Source organism: Marmota marmota, unplaced genomic scaffold (genome assembly GCF_001458135.2).
Source record: "Marmota marmota marmota unplaced genomic scaffold, marMar, whole genome shotgun sequence".
In the NCBI taxonomy this organism is placed as follows: domain Eukaryota; kingdom Metazoa; phylum Chordata; class Mammalia; order Rodentia; family Sciuridae; genus Marmota; species Marmota marmota.
This window is the reverse complement of record NW_025999869.1, coordinates 183,337-191,420: the sequence shown is the minus strand read 5'-3', so window position 1 is coordinate 191,420 and position 8,084 is coordinate 183,337. Positions and strand designations below refer to the sequence as shown.

Genomic DNA, 8,084 nt, shown 5'->3' with positions numbered 1-8,084 from the left:
TCCAGATTGGTCAAAGGGGAGGGAGAGGAGGGGAGAGGCTGTGGGGATTGGAAAGAAAGTGGAACAAGATGGGTAGCATTACCTTAGATAGATAATTGCACAAATGTTTTGACTCTACTTCATGTACAACCAGGGAAATTAAAATGTGTGCTCCATTTGTGTACAATAAATTGAAATGAATTCTGCTGTCATGTATAACTAATTAGAACAAATAAAATTAAACAACCATGAGTGGATGATAAAGTGTGTAGAATCTTAACATTTACAAACTATGTAAAACCTGGAATCATTGACTGTTCAGAAACTACACAGATGGATCATGGGTGGTGGTGAGCAGATGAAAGAGAAAAGAGATAAATCTGCATTGTTCCAGTAGCTCCCCATTCCACCTCTCTCTGAGGAAAGGCTGAGCTTGATGAGATTCTGAGCCAGGCTAGTGCCGGCAGCAGATTCAGTGATGGTGAGCTGCTATCAGTAGATCTTCCACTGGGCTCACAATATTCACCTGTGCTCCAGACATCTGATGGATCTCATTTGTTTTGGCACCTTGACACCTGATTTTGCAGCCATTTAAGTTGTTTGGGACACTGAGTTTATGAGTAGCCTGACCAGGTGCATGCAAACCTGCTGGATGGCCTTTCACATCTGAAGAGCTGGATTCAATGCTGCTGAATCAGGTGGAACATGGGTCATAAGACAATGAAACTGTTGCATTGCCAACTTGTGCAGCTTGGTCAAGGATAGTTAGGGAATGGCAGACTGTCCTTGAGTGGCACAGGTCTCTAGAGGGGTCCCTTTATGTCAAGGTTGAGGCACATGTATGAGGTGCTGTGGGAAAAGCTTGCATTCTCACTGCCTGTGCTGTACCTGTCCTGGCCCCTGCAAAGAAGACTGCAGAAGGTGGCATCTTGGGCAGTATGGGATGAAAAAACATGTTTGGGGACTTCAATATGACTATGCACATCTGTTTGACACATTCAGTGATGGATTGCAGAATGCCTGCTATAACAAAGGCCTACTCAGCTGCATTGGGTAGCATGTCCTTGCCACCTAGGCCTGAGCCCTTGTGCTCTCTTGAATCTCCATCCCATAACCACCTTTTCCAATGAGGGAGACACACACTGACTAGTAGGGACCACCAGGCTCAGAGTGACTGAGGTCTTTTAGCAGCTGTGCTGTTGTTCAGAGAGTTGCTGATGTCCTCTTCCAGTTTGTCAATAACAAATTTTAAAGGCGGCATTAGTGGGCCCAGCCAGTGTGACCATTCTCTCAGGACAGTTCCCTCTGCAACATTCATATGTGCAGCACTCTCCTCCCACATCTTCTTAACTGACTCTCCTTTCAGAAAGATACTGCCATCTTCCTTTCCACACATAAGTAGCTGAATGCTGTGACACTGAATCCTCCTTTAATCCCACTGGTGTCCATGTTGAGCAGAGTTCTAGAGAATTGAACTTCGAGTGCTCAAGACTGTGATATTAGTGGGGGGTGAAAGGCAAAACCTGCAGGTGTGGTGCCACTGACTGGGAAAAAAAAGAGATTGGGCAGGAAGAGGAAGGGGGAAAGCTGGGAATGAAGAATAAAGGAGCACAGAAGAGAAAGGGGGTGGAAGAGGAAGAGGGGGTGGGGAAGGAAGGAACTGGATTAAGAAAAGGATGAATAGGAAGGCAGGTAGAAGAAAGAGAGTGGAGGAGGAGGGGATGGATCAGGAGAAACCAGCGGAGAAAGCAGGTAGAGGAAAGAGAAGAGGGGAGGAGGAAGGGGGAGAGGAAGAGGAGGTGGAGGAGAAGGAAGAGGAGGGAAAGAGCGTTGGAGGAGAAGGGGTGGAGGGGGAGCGAGGAGAAGGAAGACAGGAGTGAAGGAGGGGAGCAGAAAGGGGTGGAAGAGTAAAAAATGGTGCAGGTGGAAGAGTGAGTATGGTGGAATTAGAGGCATAAATGAGGAAGAGGGGTTAGAGGAGGCTGGCGTGGAGGCAGAGGAGGAAAATGTAGGAGGAAGGTGAAGGAATGAAAGTGGAGGAGGAAAAGAAAAAGGGTGAAGGGGGAGAAAGAGGAGAAGAAAGGTCTTGTAAGAAGTAGAGGAGGGGAGGGGAGGTGGTGGGGGAGGAGTAAGAATGAGAAGTAGAGGAGGAAGAGTGTGGAGGAGGAGGTGGAGAGGGGGAGAAGGAAGTGGGAAGGAGGAGGAAGGAAACATAGGTAGAGAAAGGGTGGAGAAGGAGAAAGACTGTGAACAAGGGATGAGGAGTATAGCAGGAAGGAGAGAGGACGGAGGAAGAAGAGGGAAGGTGGAGTAGAAAAAACTGGAAGGAGGAAGGGATTGGAGGAGGGGAGGAGCAGGGGTGCAGATGGAGGAATTAATATGGGGGAGTTAGAGGGGTGAAGGAAGAGGGGGAGGGGTTGGAGGAGGAGGAGTTATAGGAAGAGGGGGTAAAGGCAGAGGAGGAGGAGAAGGAGGAGGAGGGGGTAGAGGCAGAGGAGGAGATAGAGAAGGAGGGGTAGGACAAGGGGAAAAAAACTGGGGCAGCAGAGGTGCTCCTGACTGCTACCTTTGCTGGTCTGGGATAAATATATATATTTTAAACTGCACCAGGATAGAGATAATTTACATGCAAAGAAATATCCTAGGTAATCTGGGCACAGTAGCACACGCCTGTAATCCCAGTAGCTCAGAAAGCTAAGGCAGAAGTTGAAGCCAGCCTAAGCAAAAAGTGAGGCACTAAGCAATTCAGCAAGACCCTGTCTCAAAATAAAATACAAAAATAGTGATGGGGATGTGGCTCCATGGTCAAGTGTCTCTAAATTCAATCCCTGGTACCAAAAGAAGAAACAAAATATATATATTTGTAATAAACACACACTAGCTAGGACTAATCAATGCCAAGCATCATTATTTATGCTCCCTTTTGATAGGCCCAAATCATGGAAAATATTTGATGGACTGTTTTTTTTTCTTTTGTTGTAGTTGTTTTGTTTTGTTTTTACACTCTGGATAATAAATCAATACTTTCTTTACATTCTTATAAAAGACCTTATAAACAGAGGATACTGCCACACACATGTGCCACCAATTTTCACCAGGGAACAAAATTACAGTCATTTTTCTATCCAATTGCATTAAAGAATCTTGTTGAAATTGTTCAAATAAACATGCTAATTAGGATCATAGTGTCATTGTAAGTGGAGTTTTAAAAGTAGTGTTCTAGTTCATAGCCCACTCATCACTCAGGAAGCAGTTCAGCACAGAGGATGTCACTTTGACAGACACAAAGCGAATTGTGGATGCATGCTTATAGGATTTTAGATATCACATTAAAGGATTGAAGTCACTATTTTAGTGTAGGAAAGTGAAAGTGAGTGGCACTGGACAAAGGTCACAACAAATAGTTTCAAACCTGAGAACATAGAAGGATGAATACATTGAGGTGAGGTTTGAAGTGTCATAGGGCAAGTCGTGGTGAGCCAACTCTTGTTTTCAAAAGCAGACTGATAGCTCAGATACAAAAAAAAAAAAAAAAATGTGTCACCAGGAAAACAGTTAACTGAGTTTTCTCAATCAAATTGTGAAAATAGTTTTTCTTTTTTCAGTTAACTTCATCAGCACAAATTTATTAGGAGAAATGATAATTTTGAGGCACATATTCTCAAGACTGTGTATTGGCTATTGTCCATCCTAAGTTGAAGCATGGACCACTTCTGACAATAAACAGATTGACTCAGACCCGCACCAAGGCTGGCTGTGTCACTACTGCTTCTCAGCCTTCCCTTCCTCATCAATTGACCCCATCAGTGTGAAGTGGTACAGCCCTGTTAGTAACAGCACAGGAGACTGAAGGAGGAAAACCAAGACTTCCACAATTAAAGAAGGTATTGGGAGTTGCCCCGGCTCCAAAGACTAACTTCCCCATCCCCCAAGAAGAGCCACCCATGGTGAGCCCTGCTGACTCACATGATCCTTACCCCCAATCAGAAAGCACCCTGTGCCAACTGTCAAACCGTTAAACCGTTAAACTCTCATAACTGTCAAACCACCCCTGGCTCTATAAATATGCAGAGCTGTTCCTCAATAAACGGGCATTTTCTCCGATAATGAGCCTGAGCCTTGTTTGACTTTCATTGGTGCCAAAACCCGGGAGGGGGAATGCCTCGATGCTCGAGGGCCCCCTCTCTCAAGGCTTGCCATCCTTGTCCACTCTTTTGAGCGCTGCTACTACTCACACAACACTGGCTCTTCAGTAGGTGAGTTCCCCTATCAGGTATCCAACTTCAGACGGGCTACACAGGGGCTTTGACCATGATCATCTATCTGGCAAACCACTGACGCCCAATCTGAAGGAGAGAACACACCCCACTATGACCTTCAGGGTCATGGTGGACTCTATAAAGCCCGGTTCATGAGCAGGAGATCCTGAGGGGTGGAAGAACAGGCACTCCCCTCTCTCTTTCTTTCTTTCTCTCTTAACCACCCTTGTCCCTCTCCTGACCTATGGGGGCCTCTTCTTCCCTCCCTGTAGACTCGCCCTTATTAAATTCTGCACACAAGATTGGCCTTACTATCAATTATACAATCAAAGTCAATGGCCCCCAGGAGGATCCCTAGATCCTGCAATTCTCAGAGATCTGCGAGAGCTCGAAAAAGTGGAAGGAGATCCCCTATGTTGAGGCTTTTCCTCTTCTTCATTCTCACCCCGACCTATCCATAGATGAACCCCCTCCCTACCAACCTCCCCTGTCAACTCCATCCTGCCCCTCAGGTGCTCCTCCTGACTCGGCTGACACCTTTAGTCCCCCCAAATCTAGGTCCCGCTCTCTAGTCCCACAAACCATGGCCCCCTTAAGAGAGGTTGCTGGACCTGAGGGCATTATCCGGGTACATGTCCCATTCTCTATGAATGACCTCACACAACTCGAGTGAAGGTTGGGCTCATTCACAACAGATCCAACCACTTATATGTACATAAGAGAGTTTCAATGGGTCCTCCAGGCTTATAGCCTCACTCACCATTATATATATATAACATAATATATTGGCTAATACTCTCCTTCTTGAGGAATGTACCAGAGTGTGGGAACTTGCCAGAGCCCATGCGGATGAAACTCACCGAATTAATCCCAATCACCCTCCGGGGCCACTTGCTGCCCCAGATCAAACTCCCGACTGGGATTATACACAAGCTGGCATACAGAGTAGGGACTGATTCTCCACATGAATTATTGCTGGGCTCAAAAAAGCAGCACATAAGGTCGTCAATTTCCAAATATTACAAGAGATTATTCAAAAGTGAGAGGAGACCCCATCAGAATTTCTGGATCGGCTTACGAAAGCCCTTCAGCAGTATACTAACCTAGATCCCGAAACCCCAGATGGCCATCATATCCTTATGACATATTTCCTCTCACAGAGCTACTCCGATATCTGGGCCAAACTAAAAAAGCTTGAACAAGGCCCTGCCACCCCCCAGACTGAGATCTTAGCGGTAGCCTTTAAGGTTTTTCACAACCGGGATGAGGAAATTGAGCGCCGCAAGCACAAGGCCGAACACAATAAATTTCAGATGCTCGCCCAGGCCCTGCAGGGTTCTTCCTAGGGTCGCCACCTATCACCGCAGGTCAAAACCCCCTGCTTCAAGTGTGGCAAGGAGAGACATTGCGCACCACGCACTCCGCATACCCCATGCTCTAAATATCAACAAGAAGGTCTTTGGGGCTCTGACTGTCCTAGATCCCATAGGAGGCCTATGGCCAAGGAACCCTCCAACCTTCTGGGCATGGCAATCGATTGACGGAGACTTGGGTCCTTGTCCCAAGCCATAACAAGACAGGAACCCAGGGTGCGGATTCAGGTGAGTAGGCACAAGGTTGACTTTCTCCTTGACATCGGGGTTACCTTCTCAGTCCTGACAGAATTCTGGGGGCAAACAGTGCTGTCCACCTCTCCTATTGTCGGGGTAGAGGAAAGACCATCTATCCAAAAAAGACTCCCCTATTACTCTGTTCCATAGACAACTTCCCATTCTCTCAGACGTTCCTAGTTATGTCCCAATGTCCAGTTCCTTTGCTCGGCGGAGATATTCTCTCTAAATTCAATACAACAATCAACATCCAGGCTTCTGGCATCAGTCAGACCCCAGAATCGGCCTGTTCATCTTTTCTGGCCCTTTTGGCAGAAGACTGGCCATTCTGCTCCATTTGTGAGACTGATATGAAACACCATACTAAAAAGGACCCCTTACCTATGAACCTGGTCCACCCAATTGTATGGGATACCCACACCCCCTCCACCGTTTCCTGCCCACCAGTTAACATTCATCTCAAAGATCCCAACACCTTCCCCAATCAGGGTCAATACACCCTGTCCACAAAGGCTCTTCTGGGCCTACAACCTATTATTCAGGACCTTCTTACCAAGGGTTACCTCCGTCTTGTTCATTCCCCTTACAATATTCCCATACCAGCAGTAAAAAAGTCCAATGGGTCCTATCGCTTAGTTCAGGACCTACGACTCATCAACACCTCCATTAGGCCCATACATCCTTTGGTTCCCAACCCATACACCCTGCTGTCTCAGATCCCCCACACTGCCACCCACTTCTCAGTCATAGATTTAAAGGATGCTTTCTTCTCCATTCCCCTTGCCCCCGAATCACAAGATCTGTTGCCTTTACCTGGACAGATCTCACCACCAGACATTCTCGACAACTAACCTGAACTGTCCTTCCTCAAGGATTTTGAGATAGTCCACACCTCTTTAGACAAACCTTGGCCTCCGACCTCCAATCTTTTCACCCCCAGTGCCGCGAATCCACCCTCTTGCAATATATTGATTATCGTCCCGCAAATCTCTTTGCCCACCTGTGGGGAGAAAAGCACCCCACCACAGCCTTTAAGGCTATGGTGGCCCTCAGGGCAAAAGTCCTAGTCCTCTTACCTTTAACACTCTGCAGATAGAGAGACGCTTACCCTCCCCGTTAGCTCCCGTTCCTCTCTCTTGCCCTGCCTCTCTCTCTCCCCCCTCTTTCTGGCCCTAGAAATATCTGGCCTCCCCAGGAGGGGTCCCGAAAAGCCTTGGCCATGGCTCCAGCTCCATCCAGGATGAGAGCTTCAACTGTCAGGATTCGGTGACAACCTATCTCTGCAGTTCGAACCTGCCACTTAGGCACTCCTGACTTTTGGCTCCAGTGAGGACGCCCCTTTTGCCAATAAATCAGTTTGCTCCTTCTCTCTTACCATGTTTGCATTCTCTTCCCTCCTCCTTACATGGATAATATATCCTCTTTCCTGGTCAACTCTCCCCTACAATACTCTTGGATCAAATGCAGCACCCAGGCCTGGTCCACTTACATACTTTCCTTCTTGGGTTTGGCTAGTTACTTCAGGGCCTGGATTCCTAATTTCTCCCTCCTCACCAGGCTGCTATCTGGCCAAGGGCCCCCAAGATGAACCCATACCCTCAGCAGCAGGGAAGCCCTTTATAATCCTTAAAAAGGCCTTCCTCCAGGCACCCACCCTGCATCTCCCCTACCTCTCCCGACCCTTCACACTCTATGTACATGAGAAACAGGGACAAAGTCTGGGTGTTCTGGATCAGGAATATTTGCACCAGTGACCTACCTATCCAAACAGCTTGACCCCACCGTAAGGGGCTGGCCCCCATGCCTCAGAGCCCTAGCAGTGGCCCATGACCTCCAGAAAGAAGCACACAAGCTTACCTTTGGCTCCCCACTAACCATCTCATCCCTCACCATCTAAAGGATTTCCTCACTTACAAGGGGCTACAGTCACTTCCTCCTTCCAGGGTCCTATCCCTCCTTGTCTCATTTCTTGAAAATCCCTCCATCTCATTTCAGTCCTGCTCTTCATTAAACCTTGCCTCCCTCCTCCCATCTTCTCCCTCACAAGATCCTGTCCACAAATGCCTGGAGGTATTAGAGATGATTTTACCCTGCCCTACCACCATTTCTGAGGGACCCCTGACCTCTTTGGACCTCGTCTGGTTCTTGGATGGTAGCTCCTTTATACACGGAGGGGTTAGAGTGGTGGGGTATGCTGTCATTTCCCTCTCATCCATCATAGAGGCAAAACTTCTCC

At 47.5% G+C, this 8,084-nt stretch overlaps 1 pseudogene; it reads right to left on the bottom strand.

Annotated features, from left to right (window-relative positions):
- Nucleotides 1–232: 232 nt before the first annotated feature.
- LOC107147936 lies at nt 233–1,455 on the bottom strand (annotated as a pseudogene).
- Between the last annotated feature and the right edge of the window lie 6,629 nt (nt 1,456–8,084).